At 26.4% G+C, this 17,902-nt stretch overlaps 1 protein-coding gene across 3 annotated transcripts in view; it reads left to right on the forward strand.

Moving 5' to 3' along the window:
- The window catches only part of LOC136986744 (carbonic anhydrase-related protein 10-like), an 86,955-nt gene that overhangs the window by 39,998 nt on the left and 29,055 nt on the right, over positions 1-17,902 (forward strand). The window lies entirely within an intron of this gene.

Consider the following 17,902-nt stretch of genomic DNA (forward strand, 5'->3'; position numbering starts at 1 on the left):
TGTTATTCCACAAATGGCAAGTTATATTCTGACAAAGCATGAATTTTTAATATTTTCATTCTTGTGTAATTTGTATAATTCGCGTGGAGTTTTCTTTCGCAATTCCGATAGCAGTCTGTCTCCGGGCGCATAGTTTGGCATTTTCTCTTCATTCTTCTTTGATTTATTTGATGTACTGTATAATACCTGTAGAATACAAAACACTGTGGAACATAAAAAATCAATAGGCAGTACACTTGGAGGCATCTAATAACGAAATGGTTCTAAATAGAAGACAATGCATGCTTAGTGAAACTTAGCTACTTGCGGCATGGCATGAAAGATGCCGAGCTGCAGATTCTGCAAGTTTTCGAAACTATTTCCCTGGAGATTTCTCTTCGTTTCGAGCTCAAAGTGAAGATGGAATATACGAAGAAAGAAAATGTGCCGACGTTTCAATATTTTCCTCCAATAGGCCTAGTTGGCTTCTTCTTTATGCTACCATGTGTTACCAAAGGTGACGTTAGGAATATTTTTTGTTGCACTCTAGCTTATATATTATTTACAATGTATTCAAGAAGCGACATTTCCCTCTTATGGACAGCCTTTGTTATGACTCGTCGGAAATTCTTTGGCTTTTACTTCATTACGTTCGATACATTTCTGTGTTTCTAAAAGTTTCACGGTGGTTAATTTCGGGAAACAATTATTTCTGTCCAACCAATCGTGATAAATCTTTATCGAAATATATTCAGTCATTAAATAAACAGTTACTATTGTTAACAGAAGCCGTTTAAACACCACCTTTCTCTTGTAATCGGCATATTACAAGGCAAGATTCGTCTAATGATAACAATAACTCTCCATTTGAACCGAGATGTTTTAAACAACTCGTAAATTAAGTGTCTTCCTCTTTATAAATATAAAACTTCGCCTGAGATCTAATAGTGCTGCTAGATTAATAATGCATTACGGAAGATTGAAAAGTATTAAAGCCTCTTTATTAAAAATTCAGGAAATTCTTACGGCTTGTTATTAATGTATAATTTTGAAAATTTTATAAATTTTAAAGAAAATATTCACTTAAAATTTAGAATATTAAATTTTTCAGCGCGCCGACAGAGGATATTTAATTGTCTGTTTATTTTGAATCGCAATGAATTGATTCATACACAAGAGATATACTAAACAAAACATTTCAGTTCTCCTCCTTTTTTATTAATGTTAAAAATACCGTAAAACATTTCCTATTGTTATTTGTTTACTCAGTGAAAATATAATTTTTTTTCTATTATTTGCTATAGTTATTATTGAAATTATTAATGTACGTGATATCATAAAAAATTTTTCTCATAATAAATTAATTTAAATAACTGACGAGAGAGAAAGGAAAATAAAATAACGCGCAAGACGGTGACATTAGGAAATAAATACAATAATGTTAAGTTTTTCAAATAATAATGGATTTTTCTATTATTATTTTATAAATATTTATCAACATCAAAATCTACTACAATAAACGAAGAATTGCTTTAAAAAAAAGGCCAATGATATGCTATCATAGAAAGTTATTTGATTAAAATTATCGTATAATTCTTCTTTTATACTAATTAGTGAATTTACAAATCAAGAAAAAATTCTAAAAACTATTTAGCTAGTGGCATTTAATTAAATTTTTACGAAACTTCGTTGATTGTCCGTCAGTTTATATTTTGAAATTTACAAGTAAAAAATTCACTTTGGCATTTTAATAGGCTATAAAACTATAAGATAATGGAATAAAAAGTATGGCAGAGAAAATAAATCGAAACTTTACTTGGTAAAAATTTTCTGTTAATATAATTTATTTTCTTATTTTTTATTACAGCGATTTAAGTTAAGAATAAATTCGCCAGTTTAAAAATATTTTGATATCTTTAGATGTAAAATCGTTAAAACTACGAAAATGTGTGATGTCGAATTTATCATCATTTTTTTTTTCTTTTAGAAAAAAATCCTGGATAAAAAAATAATTTTAAAATATAACTTATATATATACATATACAGCTAGCGTTAGAATATTATTATAAAATTAATAATTAATTTTAAAGATGACTTTATTAAATTATAAAACTGTGATTAAATCTAAGGATGAATGTCTTATAATTTAACTAAACATTAGATTGCAACTGGAGTTTAGAATTTCCTCATCTAATTAATGACAAGTGTATTTCAATTGAAAATGTTTCTAATTCTCATTAGATAAAATCTTAAATACAATTAAAAATAGTAAATATATACATTTAAAGTTAGCATAGCCTATACAGTTACATCAATGTATAAGTAAGTAACGTGGACTGTATCAATGTTTAATAATTGAAAAAAAAGATTAAATTTAGTGAATTTTTGTGTAATTTGTTCTTCCTATATAAGCAGTTATTACGCTTTAACTCCATTTTAAAATTAGAAGAACCTTATATTTATCTGGTTGATCTTAATTCGTGTATCACATATTGATTAAACTAGTCATGAAATTATATACTTTCTCTTTTCCCAAATATTATCAGATTAATGGCAAAAATTGTGTAATTCGTTCTTATCTTTTATAAAATTGAAGTAGGAAAATTACGTTCTTCCGATTTATAAAACTCGCTGGAATTGTTTAAAAATATTACAAAATATTCAAATTATTTATAAAACTTTAATGTAACATAAGTGTGATTTTAATTTCGGCCACTCTTTTCTTATAACTTTCTATGCTTTCGATTAGATACATTAGAGAAAGGCGCAACTCTTAGCAATAAAAATGTTCCGAGTAATTACGCTAATTTCTTCAAAATTATTTAAATAAGAAAAAGAGGCAGGAAGAATATTTTTTAAAAAAGATTTCGATTATAATTCAGAATAAATCAAATTTATGATGCTGTTAATTAGAAATTCATAAATAATTATTGTTATAACGTAAATTATAAAATTGTAGAGAAAATATTTAAAAGTAATTGTTATTTTATGGTTCTGCAATTTTTAAATATGGAAGACAATACGGCAATTATTGAAGATATTTAACAATATCAGAACGAACCACACCCTTCATTACTTCGTGATTCAGATTGTTTCGCTAAAATTTTTGGATTAAGTAAATTCCTAAGTGTAAATCCATAAAACGGGACTTTTTATCTTAAATACTATCCGATAAGATAACGCAAACAATTACTTTAAGATTGCTAATGAAGATATTTGACTTACGCTTCGTCTTTTTTTTCGGATTATTCCTTAAATTATTATATTTATTTAACAATTAAAATAATGATTTAACGATTTTTGGAAAATTATTGTTGAGTATTACGATGTAATGTATCTTGTAATGAAAATGAAACATCGTTACGACTTAATATTGTTTTTCAAAATGGCGGCGGTAAGTAATGAATGAAATGACAATTATCTATAATTTCGATTCTTGTAGAAAAATCAATATAAACGAAATTTAAATAAAAATTTAATAATAATTTATTGATTTAATTCTCATTTTGTAATTTAACTATTCATTTGGCCGTGAATGCTTTTTTAAAATGACGTCAAGTCTTTAGATCAATTTTTATTACATTAGATTATTCATAAAAATTTAACATTTCCTTTCATAATATTAAATAAGTGATTAAATAATTTATTACAATATTTTAATAAAGAATTAAAATTGTGTTTATCCGTAGGTAATTTTGTTTGCCAAATTTTAATATTAAACACAAAAAAAACCTTTTATAAAATTTCATAACAGGTTATCAGTCTCTGAGGGAAATCAACATCATTCCAAATCAGTTTAACTCTACGAGAATAATCTTATTATTCTAATTTATTTGATAAAATACATAAAGTATTAATATTCTATATTATTATATAATGCATAATATAGTATAATAATATATTTATGGAAATTATTTGATGCAAATTAAAGTTAATAAATTAATATTTAAATAAGTTAATTGAGAATTTTTAAATAGTAAATGAAGGATAGGAATTAATTTATAGCTCAGTTAGTTTATTTTAAATAATTAAATTTTGTGTGATATTACGAAGTGGTTTTTCTTTACTTTTAAAATGTTTTACTTGCATTTATAAATATAAATATTAACTTATGACTCGCAAGTATAATTAATTTATATTGCGCTTCGATGGTGTCATTCTTAAAAATTTCTGATCTTCTACGTTTCTCTTCCATATTTTAAATAAGATCGTTGAATATTCTTAATTATGAAAGATATTTTTTTTTCTATTTTTAGTCTTCAATCGATTAAAAATTTTTTTTTCTTTATAATAATACCTTCGACATATTACAGCATTTTATTAATTTCTTAAATTGTGTTGCACATTATTAAGTTACCTAATTGTGCGATGTTTAGTGAATCGGATGAGAGCTAATTTAAATATAAATAGATCGGGTCAGTGAGGAAACAGGTAATTCTGTTCCATAAATATTTAAATGTGCAAACGCTGAATATAATAAGGTCGAAACATCTGCAAAATATAACGTTTCCCAGTTAAATTTTATATACAATATATTCTCTGATCGATTACGCTAAATAATTCTCAGTAATTATCACTTGGAAAATTGTTTATTGCATCTAATTTATTGAGTTAATACTTCCTTAATTTAAACAGCTCTTTAAATGTAATTCAGTTTACAAATACTTCTTTATCACAAGCCATTTCCTATCAACTACTTTCTTATAAAAATTCGACATTTAATTCTTGTTTTTATTGACACTTTTAATTATGACAGGTGGCTGATTGCACATTAAATTAATTAATAATGTTTTAAAATTAATTTTTTTATTAATTACTTTTTTCTTATTTAAACATTATTAATACAAAGCAATTACAATTAGTAATATAAATATAATAAAACACAATTTTATTAAGAATAGTTTCTGAAAATATAATAATAAATCGCTGTAAACAAACTTAGAAAAAAATGCGATGCTAATCTGTACTAAAGATAAACAAAAAGGGATAGGTTTGCATACGCATATTGTTAAACAATACCCGCACGTGATCTAGTAGACAATAGTTGTTTACTGTAAGAAAGCACTCGTCAACTTTTAAAGTAACTCGAAGTAGATTTTGGAAAAAAATAAATAAACCTTTTTTTTTTTCACTGAACATAAGCAATACAATCATCCTATTTCGTGTTTGCTGCACAATAAAGAAAATTTGAATCAACTCGGTGACCATTGACTTCTAAGAGATAGTCACGAATATCATGCAAATCCCGTTCACGTTCAACAGATTCTATGTAAAGATATACAAATGAAACAATCGTGACTGGAATAGATAATTAGCCACCTTTTCCCGAAAGCAGATGTTATTATAAACATTCGTTTTTGCTCTCTTAATTTTTTCTAAATAATTTAGATCCGGAGATTGCAACCAGAATGGTTTGTCTCCAACGGAGGCTCCACAAAATGTAAATATTATTTCACAGTTTGTATTTTGTTTGCTTTCCGCCCTTTAGAATATTGATGTGGAGTAAGAGATGTTTTGTATGGTCTAATCCGATTTTCTACAATATCTAACTTTTTGGATTCATTACAATATTTTTATCTTTTAATTTAATCGAATTTATTTCGAAATGTTTTTCTGTTATGTAAAAGAATTACAGCCATCTGTTAAGCTTGATTTCTATAAAATTATATTTTTATTATTATTTAAAATCAATTTTATTTTAATTATAATACGATGATCATCAATAGAGGAGCGAGTGCCACCAGCCTTAGTGAGTACATAAATTATTTATAGGGCCTCAAAGAGTTATATATATATTAACATACATATCCATCCATACATATCACCCATTAATTACGTGTACGTTTTAAATAGGGAGGCAAAAAGGGCATTATTGTACACGGTGGAGAGAGAGTCGAGGCATTGTTTACGTGAATTTTTAGTGGTATTAATGGCAAACGAATTCGTTCTTATAAGCCTACTTGCTAGTCATGTGAATAAACTATTCGTTAGAAAATATTTGCAGAACGTTTAAAGTCATTTCTTCCATGTCAGGGATGTCCACGAACTATTGTACAGTACACGTAATTAAAGGGAAAAAGGTCAAAAGTAGATTAAAAAAAACTGTATAAGTAATTAATGAACGACCTCTAATGTACACTTTTTGCATCGAATATTTGAAAATTATTGTTTTTCTTTGCCAAGAGTTAGTAACCAATCGGACCTTCAAAGGCCCTAGGCCCTAGTACAATGCACCTAGCTAAACCCGCTGGCCGATGCTCATTATAATGAAAATTGTTTAAACAGATTCTTATTTATTTAATTTTACTATTAATTAATAAATTGTAATAGTAATAATTATAAAATATTTATTAATGATTTTTATAAAATTCTAAATATTTTTAAATTCCGAGTTTTAAACTTAAGAACGTTGTTAAGTCATATTTATCGATTTAGAAAAGAAAAATGATTCGCAGTTTTTCGTTCTACCGAATTTTTAATATCAGATTTCAAAAAAAAAGAAAAAAACACACACAATTTAAAATAAAATCAAAAAAAAAAATAAATAATAAATAACAGTCTTAAATATAAAAGTGATATAATGGAAAATTTTGTCATTTGAAAAAATCTGAATTTTTATTATTTTTAATATAAAAAAAAGTGATATAAAATAGCTAATTTCGCTTTAAATATTAACGGTAGAGGTTTAAATGATTAAGAATCCAACAAAAACGTTGGAAAAAAATTATTAATTTAAAAGAAAACAAGTTAAAAAAATCTTATTTTTTAAAAATAAATTTTAAAGTCCTTTTCCATTAAATTGCGACAAAAAATATAAAAAATGACTACAAAAAAAGTCTACATTAAAATAATCCAGTAATAAAACTTTTACGTAAATATGTTTAATATAAGTAATTTAAAAATTTTAATGGAAATATGTATATATATATATATATATTTATTTATTTATTGGTTTGTTTTGATCAATAGAGGAAAAGTACAAGCCTTTTGTAGGTGAAGTCACCTTCCAACATTGAAAAGAGATTTCAAATTGCTGGAGATGTGTCATTCAAAACCATAATGGTGAATTAAAAAAAAAAAAAAAAGGAAAGAAAGAAACTTTTCGGTTATTCAAAATATATGCTAAATTAATTAAAAATAAATTAAATTATATAAGCTTATTTTTAAAAAAGAGGTAAAATTTTAAGTGCATAAAGGGAATTATTTATTCTGCTCTTTCCATTATAATAGTTGGCTGTTTTTACGTGTCAAAGTGAATATTCAAAATTGTAATCAAATTTTCAAACTATGATTTCTTTTGTTAAAAAAAATCAAGCGGAGATGCATTTTTTTTCGGCCAAAGAATTTATTTTGATTGAAGGGACAAAGAAAAAACGTTTTACTTAAGTTACTTAAGATATGATAAAAAGAGATGCATCTACAAGTAGATATTATCTCTGCGAAGAAAAGTTTTTTCGATAATTTATAGAGATGTATAGACTAATCGGAGTGATAAAAATTCTAAGTTCGTTATTATAACGATTTTGTCGAAATATTAGTTTGATAAAGTGTCACGCTATAAAATTGTTTCGCTTTAATAGCCATCAAATCAATGCATAATCTTACTAATAGAATAATGCTACGGTTGATAAATTCTTCGACATTTATAATTGTTATTTGTCCTGTTTGTTTATATATATATATATATATATATATATATTACGTTCAAATTTAATACTAAAAATTAAAAATAGAAGTAACGCTTATGTCGCAGCAATTTGTTTTAATTTACTTAAAATTAATAAAAGATTCTATAAAATTATATTTTTTTAAATAAAAAGTGAGAAGCTTAAATGTAAAATTAATATAGATAATGAATATTCTGTAGAAAATAATACTAAGAGAATTATTATTTAGAAAATGAATAATGTAAAAAATTAGATTTAAATTTTGTTATTTAGCCAATTTATTTTTATACATTTAAATCTGTGTTAAATATTACGAATAAGTTAAGTAAAAGCTGATATTTTTTAATGACTTTTATTCAGAATTTATTATAAATATTTAATAATGATAGAAGGTTCAATCTTTTTATTATCTAGAATTTTAATATTAGCTTATGTGTAATGTATTTTAACACGTTTACACTGTATATTTTTAAATTTGTAAGTATCTCGTAAGCAGAAATTTTTAATTAACTGTTTGACAAATATTCGTTTCCTCGATTAAGAAGAAGAAGAAGAAGAACTTTAAATGTCGTATTGAATAGAAGAGATAGTGGAATAATATACGGGAGATCAAACTCGGAACCTTTTCTGATCACTGCAGCTATTGCTGCCAAGTCATCCGAAATGATCATCATCTTATTTTTTCTTAAAATAAATATATTACTATGCATAACTGTTTTGATACTTGGAGCTTTTCCAATCGTTTGTGACAATTCTGAAACTGATTTTAGATTCAATCTAATTTTCACCGGATTGACAAACCGAAACTTTTTAAATGAAAACCAATCGATGAAGCGATCCATGAATTTCAGCCGTGGTTCTTTGACTTTTATGGTGCTATTTAAGTCGAATTTTACAGCTATCTTTCTTTCTGTTTTTGCGAATTACAAAAATAGAAATGTCTTTGTTTAGTAATCCACATTACTTAAAAAGTAGATTAGATTAGATCTCGACAAGGAAAAAATAAATAAATAAATCGGATTTAACCGGTATATAACACTAGTCCGAAGTAAGTAGTGCCATTGAAGAATACAAGGCTGTAAAACTACAGTATCGGCGAAGAAAAATAAGATATAAAAATATGTTCTTGAAATGTTATAATATATAAAATTTCGAAAATTAACGTTGCTACTGATATAATTATCATGGCATATGAGAGAATGGAAATGGAAAAGGAAACACATTTTTATTTTGTATGGCTTTAAAAAACGTTGAATTAAATTTATTTGTATTATTATATTTAATTCTGTTATGAAAATTGCGTGAAATCAAATAAATCTTTGAAGTTTTCGTTTTATTGGCGTAAAAAGAAACACATTAGAAAATTAGTTTTCAATTATTTATATTCGTACTATAATATAATTTCCAAGACTATTTTTTTACTTTATTTGTTTACTTTTGGATGTTGTTTGTTTACATTTCGGATGTAGAAATTTTATTTAAAAATTTAATAAATTGATCCGATATTTTAAAATTTTATTAGACATAATAATTATTTTAATTAATATTTAAAAAATTGTTTTTAAATATAATTATTAATCATTTTAAATATTGTTAAAATGATTTAAAAGAGTCTATCGTGTCGAATATTACATATATATATATATATCGTTAAGTTTATTTTTTAATTAATGTTTTTCGATATATCTCAGGAAATGTCATGTTTGTTTCTATGCATTAATACAAAAATGATCACAGAAAAGAAATTATAAATTAAATGTAAATAAAATTCAAATATAACTTTTTTTATTTAAAAATTTTATAACAATGTTTTTGACATATTCAATTATGATTTGCTTCGAAATGATTTGATTATCAATTTATTTTTGTTTTTGTATCGGTTACTAGAAATGGATATCTGCAATCCCTGGTGATTTTCCTCGGCGATTAATAAGGAAGGGGGAAAAAATCCATAGAAATGTTGTGCTAGGTTAGATGACTTCCCATAAATTAGGCAACTTCGTATCTCAAATTTTTCTTTGGTCAAAAGGGAAATTCTGAATGCTTCACAATATACCACGATTTTCAGATTTTCTGAATATGCGATAAATATAAGAAAGTATTTCTTCAATTTTCGAAAAAGTTAAAAATATTTCGACAATTTTTCGTACGTGTAGCTGTTCCGCCACTCATTAAAGACGTTAAAAAATATTTTTTGGGCAGCAATTTGAAAGAATTATAGACCTATAAATTTCCAGTTGTCTGTCCGTCCGTCTGTCTTTCCTTAATCTAGAGAACAGGAGTACTAGATACGAAGAAGGAGGAGGAGGAGGCCCTAATTAACTATACATAAGAACTTTCGAAGTCACATTATTTTAATTCAAAATTTTTCCCTGAAAAGCGTTAGATGGATGAGCGGCACGACTCTATTGTCAGAGGAAAAGTATGATGTACAGGGGGAAGCCACTACTAATTTGAGGTGGAGAGCATATATTTTAAATTGAATAAATTAAAAATTTGATTAAAAATTGCAGCTTGGCGTTATGACCATGTTACAATAAATAATTGCTCGTTAGGTTATAGTATTTTGCTTAAATTGGATTATATGAATTCATTACGGTATCGTCTAAAAGACACTTTGATTGCCATGATGATAAATCAGTGTAAAATTATATTTCTTGAAGGATATTCAGTAACACCATATATTTGAAGTTTTATAATTATAATGATTATAGCCTATTTAAGTTTTTAATTAAATTTATACGAACATCTCAGCATGTTTAAACATTCGTTTTACTACCAATGTACTGTACGTTATAAAATATGAAATAATACATATGCTAATTTTATTGGACTGCAGTTTGATCTATAAATTCCCACTGTTGTCTGTCTGTTTGTCTATCTGTCTTTCCTTAATCTTGAGAAAGGTGTTAGATAAATGAAATTCAAAACCAGATATTAAAAGCTTAGGTACAGGAGGCCTCGATTAATTTTACTACAAATGAAAGTTTCCCCTAAATGGAGCTACTTGGATGACTGGCATGACTTCATTGTTACTAGGAAAAGTGTGATGTACAGTACAGGGCAAGATATTACTCAGGTCGGTAGTATTTATTTTAAATTAAATGAATGAAGAATATGATTAAATTGTGCCGATGTCACGATATTTTTGCTCGTTATTAAACGCTTTTATTTAATTTTCTTTGTATCATGTCCTCAAATCTTCCAACTGAAATTCCATCACTTCTACTTAAGATAGAAAGCCAAAACTTTCAGGACATACGACAATGCATTTTAATGTTTTAGGGGTGGTTCCACCCACCATCCTCCCCACTCCGAAACCCGATAAACATACCATACGTAAAATTTAATCATGATGTGTGTGTGTGTTTAAATGTACTGTAGTGATATATACGGAGCGATGAGGACACCTAATCTCGAAAAACATGGCCAATAAAAGCATTTAAAAAGTTTTTTAAATATATTAAAATTATTTTTTTAATTAGAAGTCGAATAGGAAGTATTCTTCTATATAGTAAATTTATGATTATGTACAGTACAGGTATACGAATAACTAATTATTAAAATTTTCGAAATTTTTAACTGTTTCCGGTGACTGTTTCATGTGCATGTAAATCGTTACTGTAAACATCACTTGCAGCACTTGGTTTAACAAGTGCATACTTGGCGGCGAACCGCGCTTCTCGATATACTTCATTAGACTTCATTAGATACCGAATTCACTCTTTTACATGGTACTTAAATGGAAAATTGAATTTGGATTATCTAAGTATTAAAATGCTCAATATTTTTATTTATTCACTCGGAACATTGGAAAAATAGCCTTTTTTAAATTACCTAATATTTTCAATGGGAATTAAATTATAAAGCAATTTAATTAAAAGAAAATAATTTTCTTAGTATTATTACCCGTTAGCGTACTTTAAATAGTCTGGGAAATTATTTTGACTCGTTATGTACAAACTCGTAATGTGACCCGCAGGAAAAACTAATTGGATATCTAGTTTACAGAGGCAATGGGTTGCATGGTATACAATATTCCTCAAGACCCTGTCATTATACTTACGAATCTTTCAACGTAATAATACATTTTATCCGGTTAAATAACATATTTTTTTAAATAAAAAAAAGGATAGGTATATATATATATAAATACAAAAATAAAATTTAGAAGATTTATTTAAAAACACTTTGAATGCAAATTTGTAACTTGTACTGTACTCTTATATTCTGTTTAAATTGAATAGTATCGTTATTTATAACAAATACAAATATAAATTATGAAATATTTATTGAATATAGTCTACTTTATTCATTTATAAGAGAGTTTTATTTGTTTTTCCTGCGGTGAATTATGTATAACTTACAATCTAATTTGTATAAAATTTAAAACATTTACATTGGATGTAACGAGTTTTATGTATAACAATTACTAGCTGTATTTGGAGGAAGTAAATGTACTATTAAAACAAAATTTAATATATTTTATCGAGTGAAAGGAATAGCAAATAGGTTTAATTTTTTTTTCATTTTAAAATATTTTAAATACGAAATGTTATCTATACGGTTTGAGGAAATCTTCACATTTGAAATTTCGCATGTTTCATTCACGTCTCGATATTTTCATATTTTACTTTGAATTTCAAATCTTCTCGTGCAACTAAAATGGTAAAATAAGAAAGTTGTCATTATTCATGAGCAAATTTTATAGGGGAAAAAATCAGCATTATAGAATTTGCTATCAAAATTGTATTTTCTGAGGAACGGAGAGAAGCCCTTACTTACGGCATACCGGATGAATATTTTGCATAAATAATAATAACATAATTGTAACATTTTCTTTACTTTAAGTAAAAATTGACAGAATAAATTGAAATTTCGGCAATATAATTAGTTTTCTTAAGTAGAAAAGAAGCTATAATCTAACATTATTTATTTAATTTAAAACGAATTTCTTCTCGAAAGAAGGCTACTAACTGATTCTGCAGACAATTTAAACGAATTAACCTCTTATTTCCCGCAAGTACATTTCCTATTAATCACCTTAATTAAAGTATCACCACTTTGACCCACCCGACAAAGTGGTAGTCTACAAATGACGTCACGTTAAGGTAAGCGTCGAGGGAGAGGACAAAGTAACATAACCGCATCCATAAAGGAATTAATTAATGTCTTCCATCGAATCATCGATATGTCGATAGATCGAAAGAGAGTTTCTTTGGCAAGTTGCTCTTTCCGGATCAATAGAAGAAGCCTAAGACATAAGTGGATAAATATCTCTCATAAATTTCAGACAAATATTCTGTTTCAGGAAATGAAATTTGTAAGTTGGATTTATCAAAGAAAGAGAAAAAATTATAGAAAATACATTTATCTAGAGATACGTAGAAAATTAAAAAAACGGAGAAATTCGTGTCGGTTTACATTTTATGGAAAGCTTTTTGGTTATAGAAAGAAACATTAGCTTTATTGAAATATCATGCTAATATTGTTAACTTAATGGAGTACGAAACCGAGACTGCTTTTCGATTAAATTCTGTCACTAAGTTTGACTTCGAGCGTTGTCGTAAACAGACTTAAATCCGATTAAAAGACTAATCCGATTTACTTGGATTTTCTTCTAATCTTGAATTTCAACTCTCTTCATGGTTCCTGATCTACAGGCGATACCTAAGTGTTCAGATTATCTTTGGCCTCCTTTTCTTTTTTTTTTAAATACTTTTAATTCTTGTTATGGCAAATTATAAAATTGCCTTTTTGAATGTTGTAATGTATTGTTTATACTAGTAATTAAATGTTTTCTTTCCATCCATGCCTCACTACCTTTCTCCTTTAAACAAATCGAATGACGATAACTGTTGTTTATCTTTTTTTTTTAAAAAAAGAGAGATAATAATCGAATAATCGATGTTTATTATTTCTTCTTATTATTAAGCAAATACCAAAAGTAATGAAATGTTATTGCAAAGAACATTTCTGGGAATCCGGGACGTTCATGCGAATCGATTTGATTGATACTGTCACAGCTGCAGGTAATGCCAGAATGTTTCTGTGGTCATATGACAAAAGCTGACAAGTCAATCGAACACTCAGTCTGACGACTTAATTTCTATTGGAAATTTGAAAGTTGTTGATTTGTCATAGATTTCTCTAGAAATATTGTCGTGATTTATAACACCGGAATAAATCACGACCGTGAGAAATAACCGTAACATTTCTACTGAATTATATTGATTTTGTTGAATGCTCGTTTATTGCCGAATTGTGGATTTATGAAAAACTAAAACTAAAAAAAAAAAAAAAATTTTAAACCGACCTCAATGAAAATTAAATATTTTTATAATTAATTATAGCAGAAGCGGCAAGTTTTATTAACTTTAACGTGAATATCATCAATAAAAATTGATATTAATAAGAGAAACAGTTTAACAAATTTAATTTTCTCCAATTATTTAACTCTTTATTAATCTGATTTGAAATTGGATTTATTTTATTTCAAGAAAAATAAAGATTTCTAATGTCAGATAAATGACTGTTTTATACAAAATATCACAAACAAATGAATATTTTAACAAAAAAAAATTAAATATGTATACGTGATATTCATTAAAATTAAATCAAATCTCGTCATTAATAATAATAATTATTATTATTATAATTAATAATTATCAATAAATGATCATTTATGACTGTATTATATTTTCGTGAAATTAGAGTTTTATTTTTCTACTTTATTACGGCATAAAATAATAAAAAGTATGCTTTTTCCGGTTCATGATTTTAGTCCACATAATTCTTTCCAATATCTGGAGTCAACCGAATGTTTTTTGAATATATGTATTGAAATTTTTTATTTGAAAATCGTATGAGTGAATTATGATTCAAAAACAAATTTAACATTCGGTATATCAGACGAGCACGATACGTTTACCATGTTGACTTATATATACATATATATATATATTATATCAAAACAAATAATGGATCCAAAATACGATTTTTATCAGAAGTTTGTTTTTTAATGAATTCTGCAAATGTATTATCGATCTTTAATATCTTCGTTACGTGCTCGGTTTGTGTATCTTGAAAAAAAAAAAAAAAAATGCAGTTATATTTCCATTTTGAATATTTAAAATGTAATTATTTTGATAATTTTTAAAATATTAATTGAAAAATATTTGTGAAATTACAGGAATAATATATTTAAGACAACAAAATGTAAACATAAATAATGGTCTGTTATGATTCAGATTCACGTTGCTGGTACAGTAATGACCATCGTCGTGACTTGTTTGTCTAGAATAACAGTAAGAATACAACAGTTGCTGTCTGCGAATTGCTCTCGACACTCAAAATAATATAGGTATACATTAAAACACTTCTCAAATCACTCACCAAAACGCATTTCTGACCGCAATAATTATGCGTATAATAGATGGAGTCGAATTTAATTTTGAAGCTCTTTTAATGGAGAGCAATTTGGAATTTATAACAACATAATTCTAGTAAAATCTAAAGAGTTTGCTTCGAATTTTAGAATTAATTTTAAGTCAAAAGTATCCTCCTTTCTTCTTAGTCTTACGGAGCAATAATACAATAAATTAACTTATTTTAAAATTGTTCGATACACGTAGAGAAAATAGGATATTCTGGCAAAAATCCATATAAATCCCCTAAGAGAAAATTTTTTCCGCTATAGAAATCGACCGCAGCTTTTCTTACAGATATTGGTAGCAATAAATAATAAGTATTTATCACGTGGAATCGCTGGTCCTCATCACACGCTACTTTGAAATATTTCGTTAGGCAATATGGGATATAGATATGTCAAACAGTATCTTGTAACGCTAGGTAATAAATTTTCAAGCGATCTCTTCAGATAGATTACAATTCATTTCTGATTTTATGAAGCGATTTCATTTTTCTTTAACAACAAATCGGTTAGTCGGATAATTTTTATAGTCGATTTAATAAACAAAAATAGAAATAAATCAGCGTTAAATCATTAAAAACCAGTAAAAAATTCATTTTATTTTGTGTAGAATTTAAATAATAATACGGGAATTATAATTAGAAATTAACTTAAAGTTTAATTCTACGAATTATGCCTAATTTACTTAAACTTATGCTACAAATAATCCACATTTTGTTTTACAATTAAATTAGTAAAACTTGATTATTTTTAATAGATTTGTTTATTGAAAACTTGCATTTTTTATCGTTTTAAATCGTTTTAAAATTGAAATGTTTTAAATAGTTATTTTGTATCTCAAAATGCCAGTCATTCGGGGTTTTCTGTCTTTGAAATCGTGAAATGTCCCAAAAATCTCTTTTGTATCCGTGGACCTCAGTGTACTGTACAATGTATTTTGGTGGATGGGAAAGCAATCCGAAAAATTGAATGGTGATACACTAGATTGAATATTTCTGGAAGACTTCTGTTCCTGTTGCTTTCGGCTAAATAATTTATAATAAAATTTCGATTATTTTTTTTATAAATATCAAATATTTTTATTTATTTCAAATTTTTTAACTTTTACGCTTCAAAAAAAATCGATTTAAATTAAAACATATTCTTGAAAATTTTAATGAATATTTAATTACATAATTTGGTTAATGTAACCCTTGGTGCCAAGATGGCGGCTCGTCTCTGATTCCAGCAAGGAAACAGTGGGACGCAGGTTCTAACCTAACCTAACCTATTCTAATAATTTGGTTGCTAATAATTATGGTAATTTATTAGATTAGGTTAGGTTAGGTTAGAACGTGCGTCCCACTGTTTCCTTGTTGGAATCGGAGACGAGCCGCCATCTTGGCACCAAGGGTTACATTAACCCATAATTTAATTATTGTAAAGCATTATATAATAAAGAAGCGTTGTAGCGTATAAAATACTAAATAAATAAATTTTCTTATAACAATTTTAAATAGAAGAGAGAAGAAATTGTTTATTTATTTCGATTTTTGGAAATATTTATAAATAGTTAAATCAATTAACAGAAAGCATTTAAATTCGATTTTTCTTAATAAAGAAATTAAAATAATTTGTAAAGGAAAATATTATACAGTATTTTAGAATGATTGATACTAGTAATCGAGTGAAAAAGAATAAATTACCTATCAGAAAATCATGTGGTGGAAACAGTTGGATGTTGATAAATGTGCAAAGCAACAACTAGAACGTAGCAAATACATAATCCATAGTACAGGCTTTTATAAGAAAACAAATCATGTTTACAACTTAAATGAAGACGTTCATTTTTAATGGTTATCACAATTTTATTGTCTGATACATTAACAAACTCGTTGAAATTTTCAATGGTAATCGCCGCATTTTTTTCCTTCCAAAATCAAATAACACTAAAGGTTACTTTATTTTTTAATAAATAAATAAAAATTTATCTTAAATTGCTCTATTTAAATGAATTAATAAAGCGTTTTTTAATAAGATTTAAATGAAACTTTTGGCTGGAAAATCTTATCTTTAATTTTAATCTTACAAGAAATTCAAGTCATGTATTTCATATTTCTCTACGGGATTAAAAAACTATGTCCGTGTAACAGTTCAATAGTTCATGTAATGATTTTTTTGAATTAAATTCACTTATTAACTTTACTTTAGTGTAATAAGTTGCGGATAAAGCTTAGATTTAAGTTATTTCATTCCCAATTCGTATGCATTCTTTCCCAATCGAGAATATAATAATATTTTTATACCATTGTCAAAACATTGTTTCATTGCATTCCGGCAGATGATATTTTTCAATTGTCGACCGATAGTTGGATGAATTGGTCCAGAAAAATTCGGAATCGATTTCGTTGATCCTCATTTTACCTGTAAAATTTCATAGGGAACCGAACGGCATAAGTCGCCGTTTATTTAAAATCATGGAAAATCCAAAAGGACTTTATTGTATTTTGTAATTGGAGATTTTAAAAGCTGCAATATAGAAGAATTTCTTAAATATTATATTTATCTATAACGATTAAACGGAATGCACGGAAGAAAATGTAAGAGACAATTGGAATGAAATTTGAAATATTAAAGACATTTTGAATTTTCAATTAAACTTTAAAGCCAATAACAAGTTTTTGTAAATTATTAAATTTATGGACGTAAAGAAAGAATCCAGATGCAGAGTATTTCAACCGATTCTGAAGATTACAAAGTAGTTGCCGGAGAAACATTTTTAGAAACAGAAATGGCATTTTACAAAGAACGTAAACAGATTTATTTATAAATAAATTTTATTTTA

The sequence above is a fragment of the Centruroides vittatus genome, unplaced genomic scaffold, assembly GCF_030686945.1.
Source record: "Centruroides vittatus isolate TY-2023 unplaced genomic scaffold, ASM3068694v2 scaffold_1167, whole genome shotgun sequence".
Classification (NCBI taxonomy): Eukaryota; Metazoa; Arthropoda; class Arachnida; order Scorpiones; family Buthidae; genus Centruroides; species Centruroides vittatus.